At 35.4% G+C, this 24,704-nt stretch overlaps 1 long non-coding RNA gene across 1 annotated transcript in view; it reads right to left on the bottom strand.

The window, feature by feature from the left end:
* Positions 1-5,923: 5,923 nt before the first annotated feature.
* The window catches only part of LOC136794683 (uncharacterized), a 43,248-nt gene continuing 24,467 nt past the window's right edge, over positions 5,924-24,704 (bottom strand). The window contains exon 3 of the long non-coding RNA XR_010841763.1: positions 5,924-6,169. This is a non-coding gene — a long non-coding RNA (uncharacterized lncRNA). The remainder of the gene's footprint in view (positions 6,170-24,704) is intronic.

Here is a 24,704-nt window from a genome sequence, read left to right as displayed (position 1 = left end):
TACAGCCACTATGGAGAACAGTATGCAGGGTTCCTTAAAAAACTAAAAATAGGGCTTCCCTGGTGGCGCAGTGGTTGAGAATCCGCCTGCCGATGCAGGGGACACGGATTCATGCCCCGGTCCGGGAAGATCCCACATGCCGCGGAGCGGCTGGGCCCGTGAGCCATGGCCACTGAGCCTGCGCGGCCGGAGCCTGTAAAAAAAAAAAAAACTAAAAATAGAACTACCGTACGACCCAGCAATCCCACTACTGGGCATATACCCAGAGAAAACCATAATTCAGAAAGAGTCATGTACCACAGTGTGCACTGCATCTCTATTTACAATAGCCAGGACATGGAAGCAACCTAAGTGTCCATTGACAGATGAATGGATTAAGAAGATGTGGCAAATATATACAATGGAATATGTATGAATGTATGAATGAATATTCATGCCATAAAAAGAAATGAAATTGAGTTATTTGTAGTGAGTTGGATGGACCTAGTGTCTGTCATACAGAGTGAAGTAAGTCAGAAAGAGAAAAACAAATACCATATGCTAACACATATATATGGAATCTAAAAAAAAAGTGGTTCTGAGAACGTAGGGGCAGGACAGGAATAAAGATGTAGGTGTAGAGGATGGACTTAAGGACACAGGGAGGGGGAAGGGTAAGCTGGGACGAAGTGAGAGAGTAGTATTGACATATTTACAGTACCAAATGTAAAATTGGTAGCTAGTGGAAAGCAGCTGCATAGCACAGGGAGATCAGCTCAGTGCTCTGTGACCACCTAGAGGGGTGGGATAGGGAGGGTTGGGAGGGAGATGCAAGAGGGAGGAGATATGGGGATATATGTATATGTATAGCTGATTCACTTTGTTATACAACAGAAGCTAACACAACATTGTAAAGCAATTATACTCCAATAAGGATGTTATAAAAATAAGTAAATATATTTTAAAAAGGGATGAACTATTGATAGACACAACAAATTGAATGAACTTCAATTAAGTTACGCTGAGGGAAGAAAAGCAATCTCAAAAAAGATACAAAATGCATAATTCTGTTTATGTAACAACTGTAAAATAACATAATTATAAACATGGAGAAACAGAATAGTGTGGCCAGAGGCTAGGGGTGGAGGTGGAGGGGACAGGAGAGTAGTGGCTGTAAAGGGGTCAGACAAGGGAGTCTTGTGGTGATGATTCATTTGAGTTTCTTGATTGCGGTGTGGGTTATGCAAGGCTACACATGTGGTAAAACTGTAGAGCTATAAACCCACACAAATGGTACATGTGTAACTCATGAAATCTCAATAAGGTCTGTGAATTGTGCCAATGTCAGTATTTTGATTTTGCTATTGAAGTATAGTTGTATAAAATGTTAACACTGGGTGAGGCTGAGGGAAGTGTAAGCAGGACTTCCTTGTACATTTGTTTGCAACTTCCTATGAACCTATAACTGTTTCAAAATATAAAGAAAAAAAGATAATTTAGAAAAAAACCTCTGCCTTCAAAGCTCCCTGATGCCAGCTTTGCATATTAGTGATTCTTTGTGTACATGCATGCGTGCGTGTGCGTGCCAGTAATTATGATAATTCTGTGGACTTAAAATAGTCTTTGCTCAGAAATATGACTATCATGCACATGAAGGGTGGGGTGACTGAGCAGATAAATTAATCAATTTCCTAGTTTTCACATAGCTTTACATGGGGTATTTTCTTCTAAAGGGTTTAATTGGGTTGAGGGTCCAAAAATTTCAAAAGTTAAGTATGAGAGTGACAGATGATTATCTGCCTGAACTTTTCTCACTGCTTCTTCATCAGCTAAGGAATCCTGATTTCATTCCCAGTGGTAATGTTCCCATCCTGCATCTAGCTGTGGCCCTGTGATTTTTAATCAATAAGACATAGGTAGCTTTAACCATTGTGAAGTGCTGTGTCAGAATCTAGGCATACTCTTCAAAGCGAGATAGCTTCTTCTGAAAGTGCCTCCTTTAGGGTCTGATCGCCTTTACCCTTCTTACTGCCTCCAGTGTGGATGTGATGTCTGGTGCTCCAGCAGCCATTATGAAGACATGCTTCAGCATAAGAATGGAAGCCATGTGTGGAGAGAACAGAGGAGACGTGTGGGGGGAGCCTGGGTCCTGGTGAGTGTCTTGCTCCTGGGCCTGCCCAGGATGCTCAGTCAATCACTGTCCTTTTTATTTTATTTTTTAATGTGAAGGAATAAACATAAGCCACTGATTTGGGGATGGGGGTGGTTTCCTCTTTTTAGCAGTCAAATGTAATCCCAAAATATATATCTTGAATAGGGAAAGACTTAATGTTAAATGCAGGGAAGACCTTGTTCAGAGGCGGGGAGATAGGACATTTATGTAAGGTATTTGTATGGCCGTCTTGACACTCCTTTCAGTATTAGGACAGACTTCAGTAGTCTTCATTTCAGAGCTTTTCAAGTGAGATTATAAAATATGTATTCTTATACAAGATTGCCTGACCGTTGAGGGGTTTTTGCTTTTGGCTACCTGTGTGTGTGTGTGTGTGTGTGTGTGTGTGTGTGTGTGTGCGCGTGCGCGCAGGGGACGGGGAGGGGACATAGATATGAGCTATTCTTACTCTCCGAGAGATGTACTATGGCAAATTATCAAACTATTTTTTTGGAAATATTTTATCATAAAATTAAAAACCTGCACTATTTTTCCTAAGGTCAGTTAAGAAACTTCAGCGGAATGTGCAGGATTTACACACTGGCTTGCTCTTAGTTAGATATGTTCACCAGTCGTTCCTCTCTCAGTTGAAATAGATGCTGAGTTCTAAAATAAAATCGAATTGCAGACTTTTGTCTCACTATTAATTCTTCATTCTGCTCTTGCCTTGGGTGCGTGTATGTGCACATGCTGAAGCTTGTATGACTTATCTATGACTGCTTTTGTCATGGGTACTGCTTCTGCCTTTAATGTATGTATTATGCATGTGTGTGTATATACATGTGTGCATGTATGTACTTATGTTATGGCAAATGTATATACGTACATGCACACATGGGGATGCTTCAAACATGACCAGATTGTATTTACGTGTATATGTAAATCCCCCATATACAGTTGCATATTTCTACCTCTCCAGACATTTTCTCTTTTCTTATCAACACTCACCTTTACCTTAATGGTGCTGAGGTTTTCTCTCACAGTAAGCTTACCTTCCTGGTATCAGCTCTTAACTAAGGAGAAGGAAAACAGGATATTTAACTTTCCCAGTGCTTCCTACCGCTTTCTCTGTTCTGTAGCACTTACTGTGATGTCACATGCTCTGTGTTTTATGTATTTCTCTTTTTTATTGCCTGCTTCTCACTAGATTATACATCCTGTTGGGGAGCCAAGATTTCTTCTTTTGTTTACTGGTGTATTCCTAGCACCTAGGGTAACACCTGGTGCCTTGTAAGCTTTAAGTAATATTCGTTAAGTGAATGGATTGGTTCCAGTCACTGGTAAAAAGAGTTACTAATGGAAAAGTCCTTTTAAAGAAATACCATTTTAGAGTTCAGCTCTGTGAGCTGTTCAAATTTCCCATCTGAGCAGAGCCATCAGATGATAACGTTTCAGAAGGAGGCCTCTTCCTCGGGGTAGATTCTTTTGGATGTCCTTTACTTTTACTATTTCCCATGTCATTTGCGAGGGGACTATTATGTGCTTAAAAATGTAAACTTCCAAATTATTTGGGGAATAATGAAGTGCAAAGGATGTCCGAAAGAAACTACCGTCAGAAAGAGGCCACTTCTAAAATGATACTATCTTTGACTCTTTGCGGTGGAGGACACCTCGGCAGGAAATGATGACAATTCTACCGATAGGAAGCTGAGTGGCCCGAGGTAACTCAGAGCCCAGCTTTCCTACAGGCACAAACGGGAAGCCAGCGGCATCACTGGAGCCCGAGACGTGACTGTGCTCTCACGCTCAAGAATGCTACGACCTTGAGCAAATTACATAACACGACGTAGCCTCAATGGTGATGATCATAGACATTAGGGGGTAGGTGTGAATGAAACATAAGAACGTTTAACAGCACTTCCTGTTATTCTTCCCTCATGCTATTTCCATTACACGTCTATGCGTGTTGGTTGCTAAGTATTTTCTCAGGTGAAACTAGGTGACTGTTGGGAGGATTTGGCAGGCTTTTTGGTCCATTATGCATTGCTATCTGAAAAAGAATAAACCCTTTAAAAATATTACTTGTTAGCTTTTCTCTGCTTTAATTTTGGCTAATTGTAAAGACAGAAAATGGAATACCGTTCATTTTGATGAATAGCATTGCATATTCCTTTAGAACCATTTAGTATTTAACTGTACTACTGATGTATGGGGTCTTGTCACTATTTTGAAATGAGAAGGCTCTGTCTGGGACATAGTTCCATCCTGATAAAAGGATACGAGTTACTTAAGCTCTAGGACATAAGGACAAAGGCTGCATTCAATGTCTTTGCCCATAGAAATTTATCTTCTGAGATCTTACATTTTACAAAATCCGCAAAGTGTCCTGAGGTTAAGAATTTACTTTATTTCGATGTACTTTGCCTTGGAGCCAAAGCTGTGAAAGAATATTTTTGAGCCCTTACGGACAGATTCTGCCACATGCTAAGAACGTAGAGATGCGGGGGTGGGGGTGGGGGCGTAGTGTCTGCGCTGTCTGAGCTCAGAGCTTATTCAGGTGCCTGAGACATCGCAGGGCACGTGATGGGTCTTCTGACACAGAGGTGACAGGAGCATGCAGCTGGACCCCTTACAGAGCAGCCCTGTTCCAGCCGGGCTCCCAGGAGGAAGTGGGTTTGTGTAGGAGTGGATGTCCCACCGTTGGAGGAGGACAGGGTCCTAGTTCAGGCAGTGAGGCCACATCAAGAAGAACAGGTGATGCACAGGGCAAGAGGAAGGAGGAGGGTTCAAAACTGCTCAGAAGGGTGAAGTGCAGGAGAATGTGGCAGAGTGACACACAGCTGGGGTGGCAACTAAAACTGGCCCCTTTCCCTGAGCCTTTTTGAGACATCTGAAAGTGAAGAATTTCCTGCAAGCGCCTTCAAAAGAGCCTCTCTGGGTGTTTACAGAAGAATTTCCAAGTTGTTTATTATATATGAATTACTGCGTAGTGTTTTGTAGGATGGCATCCTAGAACTTAGATAAGCAAACTGCCATCTCCACAACTCTGCTGGTCGACATATTTAGAAAGATCATATAGGTTTAAAGGTATATTGTCATGAAAAGTAGACACTGAATTTTTAAGCCAAATTACTCAAGGATAAATAGAACCTAAAGTATGTAATTTATTTTACTTATTCATAGCTCACTGCTCCTAACACAAATATAATTCCTTGCCGTATTTCAGGTACTTTTTTTTTTTTTTTTTTTTTTTTTTTTTGCGGTACGCGGGCCTCTCACCGCTGTGGCCTCTCCCGTTGCGGAGCACAGGCTCCGGATGCGCAGGCGCAGCGGCCACGGCTCACGGGCCCAGCCGCTCCGCGGCACGTGGGATCCTCCCGGACCGGGGCACGAACCCGCGTCCACCGCCATCGGCAGGCGGACTCGCCACCACGGCGCCACCAGGGAAGCCCCAGGTGCCTTTTTGTAAACAATATTAAGTGTATTCTGTCAGTTTATGTAGATACCATATCATCTTTAAAATTCAGTTTCATTCATCAAAAACTCTGAATATTTCCAAATTTCTGTTCACGTCTTACATAGTATTCAAGCATAGTTAGTTACATTCCCTATGGATGAAATTCTTTTATCCATTCTAAGTTAGAATTTCTGAGCCTCTGGCATCCCCTGAATGGAGACCCAGATAGAAAATGGTTCCCTGGGAATTATCACATGGCGAAGGCTGTAAGAGCAATTCTACTTACTGCTTTTTTTCTGTCTTAAATTCCTTCTTCTGTTTCCATCACAGTAGTTTGTATTTTCCTTCCCAACATACAGAAAATTCTTTAAAAAATGTGCAGGTCACTCTCCCTCCGTCACCTCAGTCTTCATGTTTGGTGAAAGATATTCATGACTGACCTCAATGTAACAGCAAAGAACAGAGTGATTTTTCATCAACTTGTTAATGATCACAGAGCTTTTCCTGTTCCAGCTGTTCATATTCTGTTACCAAGGCTCTTGTAGTTCAGACCTTTCATTTTTGGGTAAAGTCAGATGTACCTAAGTAAGAACAAGCACGGGCAGTTAACCAAAACTTTAAGGATAAAGTAGCAAACCTTGATAGGGTTTAAAAAATCTTTATATAAAACAATATAGACAAATCTATGGCTTTTTTATTGAAGTATAACTGCTTTACAATGTTGTATTAGTTTCTGCTGTACAGTGAAGTGAAGCAGCTCTATGTATACATATATACCCTTCCTCTTGGACCTCCCTCCCACCCCAGCCCCCTTCCTGCCCATCTAGGTCACCACAGAGCATCGAGCAGAGCTCCCTGTGCTATAGAGCAGGTTCCCACTAGCTATCTGTTTTACACACGGTAGTGTAAATATGTCAATCCTCATCTCCCAATTCATCCCACCCTCCCCTTCCCCCACTGTGTCCACACGTCCATTCTCTACATCTTTGTCTCTATTCCTGCCCTGCAAATAGGTTCATCTGTACCATTTTTCTAGATTCCACATATATGTGTTAATATACAATATTTGTTTTTCTCTTTCTGACCTACTTCACTCTGTATGACAGACTTTAGGTCCATCCACATCTTTATAAATGACCCAATTTCATTCCTTTTTATGGCTGAGTAATATTCCATTGTATACATGTACCACTTCTTTATCCATTCATCTGTTGTTGGACATTTAGGTTGTTTCCATGTTCTGGCTATTGAAAATAGTGCTGCAAATGAACATTGGGGTACATGTGTCATTTTGAATTATGGTTTTCTCAAGGTATATGCCCAGTAGTGGGATTGCTGTGTCATATGGTAGTTCTATTTGTAGTTTTTTAAGGAACCCCCATACCATTCTCCACAGTGGCTGTAGTAATTAATATTCCCACTAACAGTGCAAGAGGGTTCCTTTTTCTCCACACTCTCTCCAGCATTCACTTTTTTGTAGATTTTTTTGATGATGGACATTCTGACCAATGTGAGGTGATACCTCATTATAGCTTTGAGTTGCCTTTCTCTAATAATTAGTGATATTGAGCATATTTTCATGTTCCTCTGGGCCATCAGTATGTCTTCTTTGGAGAGATGTCTATTTAGGTCTCCTGCCCATTTTTTGATTGGATTGTTTGTTTTTTGATATTGAGCTCCATGAGCTGTTTCTGTATTTTGGAGATTAATACTTTGTCTATTGCTTCATTTGCAAATATTTTCTCCCATTCTGAGGGTTGTCTTTTCATCTTATTTATGGTTTCCTTAGCTGTACAAAAGCTTTTAAGTTAAATTAGGTCCCATTTGTTTGTTTTTGATTTTCATTACTCTAGGAGGTGGGTTAAAAAAGATCTTGATGTGTTTTACGTCAAAGAATTAATCATAATTCCATGACAAATTCTGATTTGGTCAAACATGTATTTTGATACCATGTCTCTGAGATGAAAAATAAGCTTATAATTAGGTCAAAGCCATAATACTTGTTAATCCAAGTGATTCTTGAAAATTGATGTAGATTTTCTATAATGACTGTGTTTTGGGTCATTTCCTGGATATTAAAAAAAGTGTAGCATTAGCTGCCCTCAACATTTTCATTCCTTAAGATTATTTATTCCACAGAAGTGGTGTGAGTTGAAATGATTACTGCTTAATTAACACATTTTTCTAGACTGCTGATGTTTCCAGAATAAAATGGTGTGTTTTGGAAACACAGGAGATTTCATTTTTTATGGAGCACTGAAAGTAGTCATTTTAAAAGAAATCTTGCCTTCTGTGTGTGATGGAAGAAGGAACCTGTGAAAAGGGAGATTTGGTTGAGTTTTGTTCTGGGACATTCTCTTTCATATGTTGTTTCTAAAGAAGAAATGGCAGGATTGCTGTGTGTTGTGTACTACAGCCACTTAGCTGCTTTCTTCTGCGAAGACTTTCATGTATGACCACTTTTAGAGGTTTAATTTGAACAATTACACTGCCCCTTAGAATCATGTTATTATTGTTTTATTATTGTGGAAATGAAAATAGTACTGACGTAAATTCCTTAACATTCAGCTCCTCTTGAAAAAATGCAGATAACATGCTAAGTTTGGAACTTCAGTCGGGTTACCCTGAGTTTTTAAGGTGTTATCTGATATTTGTCTTTCTCTATCTGGCTTATGTCACTTAGTATGATAATCTCTGGATCCATCCATGTTGTTGCAAATTACATTATTTCATTCTTTCTTCATGACTGGGTAATATTCCATTGTGTTTGTGCGTGTGTGTGTCTTTGTGTGTGTGTGTGTGTGTGTATATATATATATATATATATATATATATATATACCACATCTTCATTACCATTCATCTCTGTCCTTGGACATTTAGGTTGCTTCCATGTCTTGGCTATTGTAAATAGTGCTGCAGTGAACATTGGGGTGCATGTATCTTTTCAAATTTTGGTTTTCTCCATATATATGCCCAGGAATAAGATTGCAGAATAATATGTTGGCTGTATTTTTAGTTTTGTAAGGAACCTCCATTCTGTTCTCCATAGTGGCTGCACCAGTTTACATTCTCACCAACACTGTAGGAGGATTCTCTTTTCTCCACACCCTCTTCAGCATTAATTATTTGTAGTTTTTAAATGATGCCCACTTTGACCAGTGTGAGGTGATACCTTATTGCAGTTTTGACTTGCATTTCTCTAATTAGCGATGTTGAGTATCCTTTCATGTGCCTTTTGGCCATCTGTATGTCTTCCTTGGAGAAATGTCTATTTAGATCTTCTGCCCATTTTTGATTTTTTTTTTTTTTTTGATGTTGAGCTGCATGAGCTGCTTGTATGTAATCCCTTTTTGGCCACATCATTTGCAAAAAAAAAGAACAGGTCCTGCAAAATGAAAATTCCATACACCTCTGGAAGTCATTTCCTCAATACTAAAGAACATTTTTTTCATGCTTTTACAAATGTTCATTTTACTGAACATTTCCTTTGGTTAGATTATTTTCAGTGCATATCTACTTTTTATATCCAAGTACCCAAAGTCCTTCCTCTGTAACACGTGGGCTGTCCTTTAAAACCTTGCTGGCGAGCATATCAACTTCACAGGACAGCTTCCTCAAAAGGTGCCCTGAGCAGTTTAATTACATGTTCCTGTGAATCACAGGAAGTCAGCTCTTTTTTAATTGGGGTCTAAATGCCATATAACATTATATTAGTTTCAGATGTACAACGTAAAATTTGATATTTGTATATACTGTGAAATGACCACCACAGTAAGTCTAGTTACCATCTGTCACCATCCACAGTTACAAATTTTTTTTTCTTGTGATGAGAACTTTTAAGATCTACTCTCTTAGGAAGTTTCTAATATGCAATTCAGTATTATTAGCTGTTGTCATCATGCTCTATATTACATCCCATGATTTACTTTTATAACTGGAAGTTTGTACCGTTTAACCCCCTTCACCTGTTTTTCCCACCCACCCCCTACACACACTCTCTAACTTTGGGATTTGTAAAACTTCACTAAAGATAAACCTCTGGTATGTGTATGTTTCCATTTCCTGGAAACTGTCTTTAAAAAAAAAAACCAGATAACTGTAAGTTGTAAAATATTTGTTCTTACAGACTCATGGATTCATAGACGAAAATGAAAATAAATGAGGAAATTACAGGCTTTGTATCTCTTCGTCCCAATATTCTTACCACTAACATCTGTTCTAATATCCAAAGATGACAAAGGAGCCTTTACATAAGTCTCATATCCATAGTATATACATATTATTCTTATTTCAGTGTTTGCTTTGTTTTAAGGTGGTACAGATCTTGATCTGTGAACAAAGGTAGAAGTCGGCAGCAAAATTAGGTGCCAAGTTCAGGACATTACAAACTGATAGATTATAAAACCTGTACTTCTAAGGATTTCATATTTGAAATGGATTTCAGAAATGTATTTACATTGTTTCCTATACCAAGGTAGTTCTACTTCTCTTTTTTCCTCTTTTCCCCTTTTATAAATAAAGGCAAATTCTCTCATTGCTAAATCACAGTTGTCAGCTAAACACATACAAACACACATACACAAGAAAGAAAGGTTCACACAGTTGGGGCCCACGTGCCCTGATGCTGTACAAAGGCACATTCAATACAGCAGAGTCCATCAGACGATGGTCACTAATATGCATTCACAGTTTTATCGACGTCTTGAGATAATATTTTCAAAGAGCAGGCCGTACATCCTGCATGTATACTGAAATGTCTTTTACATTTTTGTCTGTCTTGGTGGCTGTGGACAACCTTCAAGTGAATGGCAGAGGCTCCCCCAAACTCCCCTCTCTGCTCATCCATCCTCACTCCCTGAAATCCCAGCCTTTGGGTTCTGTCCTTTCTTCCTCTCCCCTTTCTGCTGATTTTGACCTCTCTTCAATCTCCTGGAGGAAATCTGGGTCATTTGAAATTTCTCTTTCTCTCTACCTGCTGTCTAGGTCTGTTTCACAAATACTCAGGAAACGGGCTGGCCAAGAAAATACTGTTATTTAGCAGGTGGGTGAGAGATTCAGTTTCTCAATTTTGTTCTCACCCCATAGTATCCCATTCAGTCCATATTCACACCCACTCTTTAAAAATTTAGGAAGAAAAAAAAAGTCAACAACTATACGTGCAAACGGAATGTCTTAATGAAAAAACTTCCCCTATTTTAAAAATTACTAACTGAGTTAGGATTAATTTTTCGCATTGATTCCACTTGGCCTCTTGACTACTAAGATAGTTTTATGAAAAGCCTTTGCTCTGTTCATCTTGAATGTTCTGATGCTTCTGGAAATTCTAGATGTATCATAGTAGGAAGCAGAAAAATGGTTAAGGTAAGAACACTTCACTAAATCAGTAGAAGTCATCCCTTTATAAAAATTGGTGAGATCAATGAATGTTAACAATGTCCCCCTCTGCATGTATGGTGTGAGCAACTTATCATTAACAGACCCATTTTCATATCATTTAACCTACCCAGTCTCATTTTAATGAGATCAGTGTTCTATAGGATTGCTATAGAAAGACAATAAATGAAAAGAAGTATTTACTAGGCTTGAGAAGCTACCTTAATCGAGAAACATTTAAGGGAGGCATGAAAAAACATGAAAAATTCTTGCTAATAAAATGATGTGAGAAATAAGGTTACGTTTAGTTGCATTTTGTCAAATTAATCTTTTTTTTTCCCCATTAACAATTAATCTTTGGAACTTCCCAACATTCTTAAGATGTAAAAAAGCACAGCAACAATTTCTACCCTTTTGTATGCTGCACTGGTTTGGAATTAATAATAGCAATTGTTCTATTTTATGCAGTCTTCCATACAAATGATAAAATATTTTGAAGAAAATAATTCCTTCATAAAATAGTAAACTGCAGAATACAAATCAGTGTTGAAAACATATTCACAGACCTTAAACAAGTCAATAAATCATTGGATGGGAAAAAAGAAAAAGAAGCCAGTGTTTGTGATGCTAATCAGTTGATATAAGATAGTAACATGACTTAAAACAATATGCTAAGTTTTGTCATCCTCAACTTCTCCCCAAAATGAGAACAACATATTATTAATCTATGGAGGAAAACATTACAAGTTTAATTTGGGAAATGAGTGTCTACTCCTATTCTCTTTTAAACTATTATATAGCTCTTTGGCCAGACATAAATCTGTCCGTGCATTATACACACGTGACTTGTAATACCTGTCTTCACAGTTTGCTATTTTCTTTTCCTAGAATTCCCTTGCTCATCTCTACCTAATAGAAATGTACTCATCCATCAAGATTCATGCTCAGTTACGACTTATATAGTTTAATCCTACTATCTCTAATAAGAATTAACCTCTTTTGGATGACATGTCTTTATATTAGAAAAATGTTAACCTTTTACAAAATTATCTCTAAATGTAATTCAATTCAACTAAAATCTATTTTTTTGTATGTATATTATTGCTGATGTATTGGGGTGGGTGGAAAATGGAAAAATCATTTAATATCTTATAGAAGAATAAATGTGTGAATATTATAATAATCGTCAAAGGAAACATTACTAAGTTGTATTTTGCCATACTGGACAAAATCACTACAACAAAACTGTTATAAATCATGATCAAGGCATTGTGGGGTTGTCATAGAAACACACAAATGTATCAGTTTCTAAGAGTACCACTGAAAAGATGGTAATACATACTACACCTAACATTTGTTTTAGTTTCAATATTCTATGATATTGCAGAGGAATAGGAGAGAGGAATTTTGTGAAGAATTCAGCAATAAGTAACCCTGATTTTGCTATTAAGTTTCATGCCTAATGCTAATATTTTTCTCATTTACTGATGGGGAAACTGAGGTTGAAGAAACCTCAACAACCAGGAAGAAGCAGAGCCATGGGTTCAGAGCCAAGTCAGGGCTGGCTAAGTCCCAAACCAGTTCCCCTCAATAAGTCTCATTCTCTTCTTTTTGGTTTTACTTACTTTCTTTCTTTTTTTCTTAACTATATCAAAACCAAGTCTCCTTTTCCGTGCTTTTGAAAATAACTTCCTAGTTAATATTTAAATGTATTTGCACACTAAATTTTTCATTAATGTGTTAATATGATTACTTTTAGCTGTATAACAGAACACCCCAAAGTTGGTAGTTTAAGCCAAAAAAATGTCCAGTTACTCTCACATTTGCATGGTGGACAAGGCTCAGCTGATGAGTTCTGGCTTGAAGTCCCTCGGGTGTGAGTCAGGTGGGGGCTGCCCGAGGGACCTCATTCACACGGTGTCAGCTGCCGCTGCCTGTAAGCAGGGGACTCAGCCAGAGCTGCTGACCAGTGTCCACACATGGCCTCTCCTTGTGGCCTGCACTTCTCACAGCCTGGTGGCTGTTTTGAGATGTAGCATCCCAAGAATGAGTGTCCAACAGCCTAGCAGGTAACCGTAAGGTATTTCATGACTTGACTCTGAAATCTCAGATATTCACTTCATAAGATTCTATTGATCAAGCAAGTCATTAAGACTAGCCTAGTTTTAAGGGAAGGGGGCTACACACATCTGTAAATAGCGGGAGGCACGGTTCATTAGGAAGACATATTTGGAGACTACCAAAATTACAAATACGCGTCATGTGTAGACTCTATTGTTCTCATTATTATTATTCTCCTTCTATTATTTTTTTCCTCCCTCCCACTTCAGTGTAAGCTCCCTTTTTGGTGTGTGGCCCATTGTAACAATTGCATATAGTTGTTCCAGGAGCCCCTGCATACACCAAACTCCATGGATGCTCAGGTGCCTTATGTAAAAAGATATAGTCCCATAGGTACCCTCATCTGCAGGATGTGATCCACAGGCACTTGAATCCATGGTTACCAAACCTGTGAATACAGAGGGCCAGCTGTATGTTTATTGAAAAAAATCTGTGTGTAGTGGACCAGGCATTTCAAACCCATGTTGTTCACGAGTCAACTGTATTCCCTCCATGTTTCTACCCGTAGTTCATAATCATAAAATTATATGCAGGTTACACACCCATTCAATATTTTATTTCATTTTAAAAGTACAATTTTTAGATTATACATCTACCTTTTCTATACTTAATTTTTATTGAATATTATTTCATAGAGATCCCTCTGAATCTTTTCCAGTTTTAATAGATACACAATATTCTACAATGTGGATGTGATGTACTCTATAAACCGCTTAATTATAAGTAGGCATTCACTGTTTCCACTTTTTGCCATTATTAATCATTTAATAGACATCCTAGTTAATATACTGTTTCATAATTTCTCTTTAAAATTTAATTGAATTTATTTTTATTGGGGTGTAATCAACATATAACATTCTATTAGGCTTATGTGTACAAAATAATAATTTGATATATTTTACATATTGCAAAATGATTACACCAATAAGTTTAGTTAACATTCCTCCTCACACAGTTACAATTGTTTTTTCTTGTGATGAGAACTTTTAAAACTTATTTTAACTTTCAAATATACAGTACAGTATTATTAACTATAGTCACTATGCTGTACATTACATCCCCCAGACTTTTTTATCTCATAGTAGAAGTTTGTACCTTTTTATCACCTTCCCCCACTTTTTCTGCTCCCCAACTCCCAAATCTGACAACCACCAATCTGTTCTCTGTACCTGTGAGTTCTGTATTATTTTAGATTCCACATAGAAGTGAGATCATAAGGTATTTGTCTTTCTCTGTCTGACTTGTGTCACTTAGCATAATTCCCTCAAGGTCCATCCATGTTGTTGCAAATGGCAGAACTTCCTTTCTTTATTGCTGAATAATATTTCATTATATATATGTGTCTGTGTGTATGTATGTATATATATATATATATAAATGTGTATGTGTACATGTGTGTATATATGTATGTATATATATGTGTATGTATGTATATCTGTTTGTGTGTGTGTATATATATATATACATATATATATATATATATACACACACACACACACCACATCTTCTATATCTATATATCCATCCTGGAAACATAGGTTGTTTCCATGTCTTGGCTATTGTAAACAGTGCTGAAATAAATGAACATAGGGGTGCCTATATCTTTTGAGACAGATTAATTTTCCTTCAGATAAATGTCTGGAAGTAAAATTGCTGGATGATATGGCAGTTAAATTTTTAGTTTTTTGAAGTACCTCCATACTGTTTTCCATAGTAGCTGCATCAATTTACATTCCTCCTAACAGAACACAAGTCTTCCCTCTTCTCCACATCCTCGGCAACACTTGTTATTTCTTGTCTTTTCCAGGATAGAACAGGTACGAGGTAATATTGTGGTTTTGATTTGCATTTCTGTGATGATTAGTGAAGTTGAGCACCTTTTCATATACCTGTTGGCCACTTTGATGTATTCTTTTGAAAAAAGTCTGTGTAGATGCTCTGCTTATTTTTAATCAAATTGTTCTTTTGCTATTAAGTTGTATAAGTTCTTTATATACTGGGGATATATATGTATATATATGTATATAATGATAAATAAATACATAATATATACATATATTTATACTTATATAAATATGTTTATATAAATAATGTATACATATATGTCATATATAAAGGTAAATAAATATATAAATAAATACTATGTATAGATATCCAAAATGTATTTTAAAAGCCAGTATTTGGATATGTATATAGTTGGGAAATATTTTCTCCCATTTTGTAGGTTGCCTTTTCATTCTGTTGATGGTTTACTTTGCTGTGCAGAAGTTTTAAGTTTGATAGTGGCCCAAATATTTATTTTTGCTTTTTTTGCCCTTGGTTTTGCTACCAGATTCAAAGAAACTATTTCCAGGATGGGATAAGTAGCTTACTGCCCATGTTTTTTTCTGGGAGTTTTATAGTTTCAGGTCATACATTCAAGAATTTATCCATTTTGAGTTAATTTTTGTATATGGTAAGAAAGGGTTCTGGTTTCATTCTTTTGCATGGCTGTCCAATTTGCCAAACATAATTTGTTGAAGAGACTGTCCTTCCCCAATGTATATTCTTGGCTCTTTCGTTGTAATTTAATTGAGCATGTATGTGTGTATTTATTTATGGGCTCTCTGTGTTCCACTGATATATATGTCTGTTTTTACACCAAAAGCATACTGTTTTGATTACTATGGCTTTGTAATATAATTTGAAATCAGTAAGCATGATGTCTCTAGCTTTCTTCCTCCTCAAGTTTGTTTTGGCTATTCAGGATCTTTTTTGGTTCCATATAAATTTTAGGATATTTGTTGTACTTCTGTGAAAATGCCATTGGAATTTTGATAGGGTTTGCTTTGAATCTCTAGATTGCTTTGGTTAGTATGAACATTTTAACATTATTAATTCTTTCAATCCATGAACACAGACTGTCTTTCAATTTATTTGTGTTTTGTTTAATTTACTTCATCAATATCTAATAGTTTTCAGTGTACAGCTCATTCACCTCCTTAGTTAAATTTATTCCTTATATTCTATTCTTTCTGATGCATTTAAATAATTGTTTTCTTAATTCTCTTTCTGATAATTCATTATCATTGTCTAGAAGTGCAACAGATGTTTGTATATTGATTTTGTATCCTATACCTTTACTAAGTTCAGTTATTTTTTTTCTAATTTCAGTTATTAATTCTAACAGCTTTTTTTGGTAGAGTCTCTAGGGTTTTCTGTAGATAATAACATTTTAATTACAAATAGAGACAGCTTTACTTGTTCCTTATTTATTTATTTATTGCTTTTTCTTGCTTAATTGTCCTGGCTAAGACTTTTAGAACTGTGTTGAATTAAAGTGGTGAGACTGTCATTCTTGTCTTGCTCTTGATCTTAGAGGAAAATCTTAGTTTTCGCAATTGAGTATGATGTTAGCTATGGGCTTGTCATATATGGAGTTTATTGTATTAAGGTATGTTCCTACTGTACTCACTTTGTTAAGGGTTTTTATCATGATGCATTTTGAATGCTTTTTATGAATCTATTGAAATGATCGGATAATTTTGATCCTTCATTTTGTTAATGTAGTGCATCACAGGTTTTGATTTGTGGATGTTGAACCATCCTTGCATCCTTTGACTAAATCCCAATTGATCATGGTGTATGATCTTTTAAATGTTTAATTCACTTTACTAAATTTTTGGTGAGAAGTTTTGCATCTATGTTCATCAGGGATATTGTCCTGTAATTTTTTTTTTTTCTTGTAGTGTCCTTGTCTGGTTTTGGTATCAGGGTAATGCTGTTCTCATATAATGAGTTTGCAAGTGTTTCCTCTCGTAATTTTTGGAAGAATTTGAGAAGAATTGGTGTCAATTCTTTAATGTTAGGTAGGATTTATCAGTGAAGGCATCTGGTTCTAGATTTTTTTTTTGTTGGGAGGTTTTTGATTAATGATTTAATTTCTTTACTTTAGATTGGTCTGTTTAGATTTTTTATGTCTTCCTGATTCAGTTTGGTAAGTTGTATGTTTCTAGAAATTTATGCATTTCTTCTCAGTTGTCCGATTTATTAGTGTATAATTGTTCATAGCAGTCTCTTATGATTCTTTGTATTCCAGTGGTATCAATTAATATCTCATCATTTATTTCTGATTTTATTTATGAGTTCTCTCTCTTTTTTCTTGGTGAGTCTAGTTAAAGTTTTGTCTGTTCTGTTTATGATTCTTAAAAAGCAGCTCTTAGTTTTATTGATTTTTAAAATCATGTTTTAGTCTCTGTTTCATTTTATTCATATCCCTTGAGGTATAAAGTTAGGTTGTTTATTTGAGCTCCTTCTTGTTTCTTGAGGTAGGCATTTATTACTGTGAACTTCCCTCTTATAACTGATTTTGCTGCATCCCATAGGTTTTAGTATGTTGTATTTTCATTTTTACTTGTCTCAAGATATTTTTTGATTTCTCTTTTGATTTCTTCTTTGATTCATTGATTGTTCAGTATCATGTTGTTTAATCTCCACATATTTGTGGAATTTTCCAGTTTTCCCCTTATAAGAATCTTGTCTAATTTTAATAGACACATTTTATGGTATGAATGTACTTTATGGATAATTTACTATAAGAAAAAATTTACTTTGTTGCCATTTTTATGATTATGAAGAATGATTTAATAAACATACTAGTTAATATATTATTTCATAATAATTCCTTTCTTAGGGATAGATCCCTAAGAATGTATGAGGGCATTGATCTAAGTCTATCTATCTGTCTGTCTATCTATCTATCTATCTACATCTACCTATCTATCATCTATTTATTTAATATACATTGTCAGAGTTCTTTTCAAGAAATCATTGACACTTACTCTTTTGACCAAATGCCCAGGAGTGTACCTTTTCCCCCATTTGTTTACCAGTGATGACATTTTTTTTTTGTTTTCAAGTTTTGCCTTCCTGATGGGTATAAAATTATATTTCATATTTATTTTAATTTACATTTATCTGAATACCATACAGTGCTCCAACAAAAGGGTGGATACAGAGGTATTAGCAAGAAGGAACAGTTTAGCAGGTGGTGACTTTGGGGTAGTAGATAGCTTACTTCTCCTGAAAGTAAACACATGGATGAAATAACTAGTCAAGTATTTTACCTCTTTTTATGCCAAACTCAACTATTTTCCTCCATTTCCTTAATTTATCTTCCATTTTTTCTCTTCCCTCCCCTCCTCCTTTCTTCTCTTACCTCCCTCCTCTTTGTTTCTTCCTGTCCTTTCTTTCTGTTTTCACTTTCTCACTCCTATTTCTTCAATTTTTCTGTCTCATTATAAGAAATTTGTCATACAGCTATATCCGCATAAGGAAACAAAGATATTCATTGTGGAAATGTTTGGAAAAATGAGAACAACTCATGAAAAAACACTATTATTTGACTCAATAAAAATTCCAACCCCTTGCTCATTTAACTGAATTCATTACCTCCTTTACCCACCTCCCCTGCCACCAGGGGTGGCCATTTCATATCTTTCTGGCAATGAGATGTAAGCAGAAATGTGTTAAGCCATCGGTGGGATAAGTTCTCATTTTCCTCATGAAAGAGACAGACAGTTTGGATGTGGGTGTGATGATGACCTGGGGAAGACCTTTTGTAACTATGAGGACAAAGGGTAAAAGAATCATAGACACCTGTACTGACGTTATGGAGCTACTAAACCAAAGCTGCCAAACGTTCACCTAGAGAGTTTTTGTTTTAGAAAAAAGTCACTTTTTAAAAGAATAATATACTTGGCAGTTCCATTTTTCTGCCAAAGACATTCCCAGCTAACATAAGATCCACTGTCCACTAATCAGAGCCTGTTAATTAACTAGGATGTACTTGTACAATCAAATGCAATCATGTAATAGATAGAAGATAAAACCATAGGTATGGACATTGGGAGATGGACACAGTAAAGTTAATTCAATGTATCAAGTGAGTTAAGAGCTGATATAAGTTGTGAACTTTAAAAAATGTATATATACCAAGGGGACTGTCTTGAAGAATCTGGAAAGAATTGTTAACTGTGGTTATTTCTGAGGCTGGGATATAGGGGCCAAGAAGGAGAGGAGAATGCTTTTATTACTTAAAATATTTTGTTGTATATTTTTTCTTTTACAACACGCATAATAACGAATAAATAGTGAAAAAACAAAGTGGCCTACAGAAATGTTCCATGTTTTATTTGCCGGGACGCATTAATAAAAAGAAGAAAAAGAAAATTAGATATTTAAAATCTAGAAAATTTTTTTATTCACAATTTTTAATACTCCATACTACTAGGCAACATGAAAATGCAATACAAGCATTGACCTAGGTGTCAGGAAATCTATTTTCTGCACATATGTCTGTTACCAACTTGTTTTCTAGACCTTGGGCTATCTCTATTTATGTTTCTCACTTTTCTAAGTTAAGACAAATTGGTTGCCTGAGGGTGTCTCCCCGATCTGGTTCCGATATTCAGTAATGAGACTGATAAAGGTATAGTATTTGGTAGTACTCTGTCTGGAGTGCAGTATCCTACAAATCTAAGGCTCCACTACTCAAGCTGATAAAAAGATGAACTGGTGGTCAGCTTAGTATACCAAGCTTGTCTGTGATAAATGGTCTTTAAGGGGTCTATGGCATCAGACTCTAGTGTTGTACATCTTGTTGAATATGTGCCCCAAAGTGGACTGATAACATCATCTCATCAAGGCACACTTTATTTTCAATTATCAAAAAAAAAATTCTAAATATTTTGTCATATAAATTGTTGCAAATAATTACTTAGAGAAATCTGAATGGATTGTAGGGTTACTGAAATTAGTATTAACCTTTATTCAAGATTAAGCTCAAAGAGTTTAAATATTCAATTTTTAAATTTTATTAAAATATACTTTTTTAAAGTGATAATCAACCTTAAAACTCCAGCTACTTCTTGCATTTTTTTCTTAAGCATTCTTTAATTACTTAGGGGAATTTCTAATACATGGATTAGATTGTAGAAAAAAAAGCTTTGACAATAAATTTCGTGAGCTTGACAAACCATGAACATAGGAATATTTTCATGTTGAAAATTCCCCAGACATTTATAATACACAGAGTATTCCTTGTTTAGATTTTCCTGTCATTGGCTCCACTTAGTTTTATAATACAGATTATCATGAAAGAGGCAAAGAAAGCCTGTGTCCCACTCCCTTGAAAGGAATTTGTTTTCAAAGTGATTATTTTTTGAAAATAAGTACAGTTGTTCTTTCACTATGTCCTGATGACTATGTACATTCAATGCCTACCTTTTTCATCTTAGGCTGTATCTGCACAGGTGATACCACTATCCTTTCCTGGGGAAGGTAGAACTGAGCTCTTCATAACATGTTTGTTATCATTCGATGGTAGAAATTCCAAATCTGCTTAGTAGCGAAAAAGAGCTCTGTTGTTTTCCTGATTGCTTCCAGTCTCACTTTCCTATGAATCTCATGAATGTGAATGTGAATGTTAGGTCTATGTTTCCTATTCCCACAGTTTTGGTCTTATTTTCAAAGTTGTACATGAAAACATACAGTCAATAATCTAATAGAAAGTTGCATATTTTAGTTTATTGGTACTGGAAAGAGTAAGACATCATAAGTCAATTACTGTGCAAAGCATTAGGAAGAATCGGGCCTGTTTTCCAGTGAATTTCAGTGAATTTCAGTGTCTTCCTGTTGATGATAGTTTAGCAGTTAGTTGTGATTCCAGTGCTCTCGCAAGAGGGAGTGAGCACACGTCCTTCTACTCCACCATCTTGCACAACCTCCCATGTCCATACCAGTTCTTGAAAAGACTTTTCTTTACACATTAAATTGCCCTGGCACACTGATTAAAAATCAACTGGCCATAAGTGTATGGGTCTATTTCTGGACTCTCAATTGTATTTCATTAATCTATATGTCTATCCTTATGCAACTACCACATTGTCTTTATTCTTGTACTTCTGTATTAAGTTTTGAAATTTGGATGTATGAATGCTTCAACTTTGTTCTTTTTTTTTTTCAAGATTAGTTGTGTTATTCTGCATCCCTTAAATTTCCATATAATTTTTTAGAATTAGTTTATCAATATCTATTTTTAAAAGTGACATTCATAATTTGGTATGCATTGCATTGAGTCCACAAATTAATTTAAGGACTGTTGCTATGTTAATGATGTTACATTCTGGGCCATGAGCATGGATGTTTTCCATTTATTTATATTGTCTTTAATTTCTTTCAACAATGTTTTAGAGTCTGTAGAATACAACTTTTTCATTTCTCTTTTAAACTTATTCCTAAGTATTTTATTCTTTTTGATGACATTGTAAATGGAATTGTTTATTTCATTTTTTGATATTTCATTGCTGGTTGATTTTTCTTTATTAATCTTGAACTCTGACACCTTGATTAACTTGTTTATTGATTCTAGAGGTATTTTTTACCTGATTTCTTAACATATTCTACACATAAGATTTTATTTGCAAATACAAATAGTTTTAATTCATTGTAATTTGGGTGTCTTTTATTTCTTTATCTTGTCTAGTTTCCCTGGTACAACCAACATTACAGTGTTGAATGGAAATGACTTTGTAACAGTCACATATTCCTATTTCTTTGAATGTCATGAATTTTTTATAATATATTGTAGCAACTCTGGATACTGATTTACACCTCACTGCTAGAACTTGTTGTTGTTGGTTTACTTGCTTGGCTGGACTATTTCAGTAAAGTCTATTTTTCCTGCAATATGTAATTTCCGATATTGCTCTTTATAGATTGTAGCCTTGGACAGGACAACCTTGGATCACAGTGGTTTGAGCTGTATGCTCTTTGACTGTCTTTCCTTGATCTCTCTGTTAAGCTATTCATGACTCTTGGTATCACACTCAGCTAATAGCCACTGATTATGTTATCATAATTACCAGCTCATTGCTTTACTGCTTTCCATAATGTGTGGCATAAATTTCTCCACTGCCTGATCTAATTAAATTGGGCCCATTTTCTAGGGCATGTGCATTCTACATTTGAACATATTAGTAAATATCTTGTGGATAATAAAAACCAGTTCTTGAAGAAAGGAGTTATAAATAAACTAGGGAGAAGACCAGGAAACCCTGTGATGCTCATGAAATCAGAAATATCAATATGTACTAATAGTTTTAAAATAGGTATATAGACAGATAGACGTGGAAATAAAACTAGATGCATGTAGATACATACACATGTTTCTTAGCTATGTCCACTGAGAAGTAGTAACATATCAGTAGCAGTGAGCACATCTAACACCCCAATCTTGGTGTCTAAATGACCTTCTACAATGAATGGAACTAGGGCTTCTTGGAGGATGATCTGATACCAGGGCTGGGATAAGCAATGTAGAAGATAAACTGATAACATCTTTTTGACCAAAAACTAAGAAACGGCTCAAAAGTAATTGTTATATAACAAAATTACAAAGAAGTAAGCTTGACAGGGATACTTCTGGCAAAATAGGGAAAATTTTGTATTCCAAAGAAAATGATTATAGGAAAGAACTATAAATCCTTGAATATGCTATTCCCCTAGTCCACTTTAATATAAATAATTTTAATGTAGTGTGACTCAACTCATAGAATAAAATAAATATCCATGAGTCCACATTGGTATAAAGAAATAATTGGATAATCACATTCTTTTATATTTTTAAAATTTTTATTTATTTATTTTTGACTGTGTTGGGTCTTTGTTTCTGTGCGAGGGCTTTCTCTAGTTGTGACAAGTGGGGGCCACTCTTCATTACAGTGTGCGGGCCTCTCACTGTTGCAGCCTCTCCTGTTGGGGAGCACAGGCTCCAGACACGCAGGCTCAGCAGTTGTGGCTCACGGGTCTAGTTGCTCCGCGGCATGTGGGATCTTCCCAGACCAGGGCTCGAACCCATGTCCCCTGCATTGGCAGGCAGATTCTCAACCACTGCACCACCAAGGAAGCCCCAATCACATTCTTTTTAATAGAATAATGTTGGAAAATAAGATGTAAAATGTCAAATGTCACTGTGAATAACCACAGATTATGACATATTTCTCCAAGTATTAATTTTACATCTTCTATAATCCATCATTATTTTGTAAAATGATAACTCAAAATTTTCTTTTTAAAATAAAAAAATCCAATTTCCTTATTATATAATAATAGAAAATAAAAATATAACAAAATATAAAAGAAAATTTAAAAATAATATAAAAAAATGAACTCAGATTCAAATTTGAAATTATTTTCAAAATATGTATATTACTCAGTGCCTCTCTGAACATTCTTGGTAACCAATAATTTGCTGTATCCCTGAAACTAACACAATGTTGTAAATCAACTATACTCCAATAAATTAACATTTTAAAAAATTCCCAACAATTATAGTCATTAAACAAACACATAATTTTAAGTTATATGAGTTTGATTTTTATTTTTAATTGACAAAGAATAGAAAACATTATAAACACCATGGTGTAATCTTGCAATAATAGAAAATATAAAACTTATTAAAAAGATTTTTTCTCTTATGCCTGAAATAAATTGTTCTATTATATACTTCTCGGATTATACTTTAACAACATGCTTTCATTCTGATTATTGACTACCTACTTAAAATTTTTAACATGCAAATATCTATAACCACTGTAAATATTATAAATTCTTTATAGATTTTTGCTTTTATTATAAAGTAATCACAGTTATAGAGCTGAAATTTCCTTTCCTGTGGTGTCTGTAAATAATAGTAATTTACTGAGATTTTTCTAAAGGTCATAATTTCTTTCCAACTCAAGCCATTTTTTGTTATATATTCATCTCAGCACTTAAGGAATTATACCTGGAGCTTCTATTTACATAGAAATAAGTTTATAATAATTCTTTGCAAAATGTTGTTAAAGTATAATACAAGCATGTTGTTAAAGTATAATCCAAGAAGTATATAATAGAACAATTTATTTTATTTCAGGCATAAGGGAAAAAATCTTTTTAATGAGTTTTATATTTGCTATTATTGCAGGATTACACCACAGGGTTTATAATGTTTTATAGTCTTTGTCAATTAAAAATAAAAATCAAACTTACAGATTTTCAAACTGGAATGGAGAAGAATGGTTTGATTTTATTCAAAGTTCTCAAAATGAGGCTGCTTGCCATTTTGTAGTAAATAGGGGACATTTTCAAAAAAGATTCAAAGGCTTAAAAAGTATTAAGTACTTTACTGTGTTGGATAGCCAACAAATTCAGGAACTTTCTGCATAACTGTGAGCTGATGTGAATAGCTTGTTAAATATAATGGATTCACCTAAGAAAGAAAGCTAAGACACAAGACACATATCTCTTCTCTTATTCTCACTCATATTTTGTTTTTGTGGGTTTTTTTTTTTTTACCATCATTCATTGTGCAACTAGTTTTCAAAATCTTTCCTCAGAATAATAGTTAAGATTGGTAGAGAAGTTTTCTCTGAATTCAATTTATAATTCCCCTAGCTCAATCTCATCTGATTATCTTTAGTTCTTTTGTATAATCAACTTGAGCTCTTTCAAAGAGCTAGTGAATGAGTATGATATATGATCCTTAGTGTTATAAACCTGTTTACCCCTGAAAGCACATTTCCATATGCGGATGGATTCC

This window comes from Kogia breviceps, chromosome 8 (genome assembly GCF_026419965.1).
Source record: "Kogia breviceps isolate mKogBre1 chromosome 8, mKogBre1 haplotype 1, whole genome shotgun sequence".
Lineage (NCBI taxonomy): Eukaryota > Metazoa > Chordata > Mammalia > Artiodactyla > Physeteridae > Kogia > Kogia breviceps.
The sequence above is the reverse complement of the archived record's forward strand: the minus strand, read 5'-3'. Positions and strand labels throughout refer to the sequence as shown.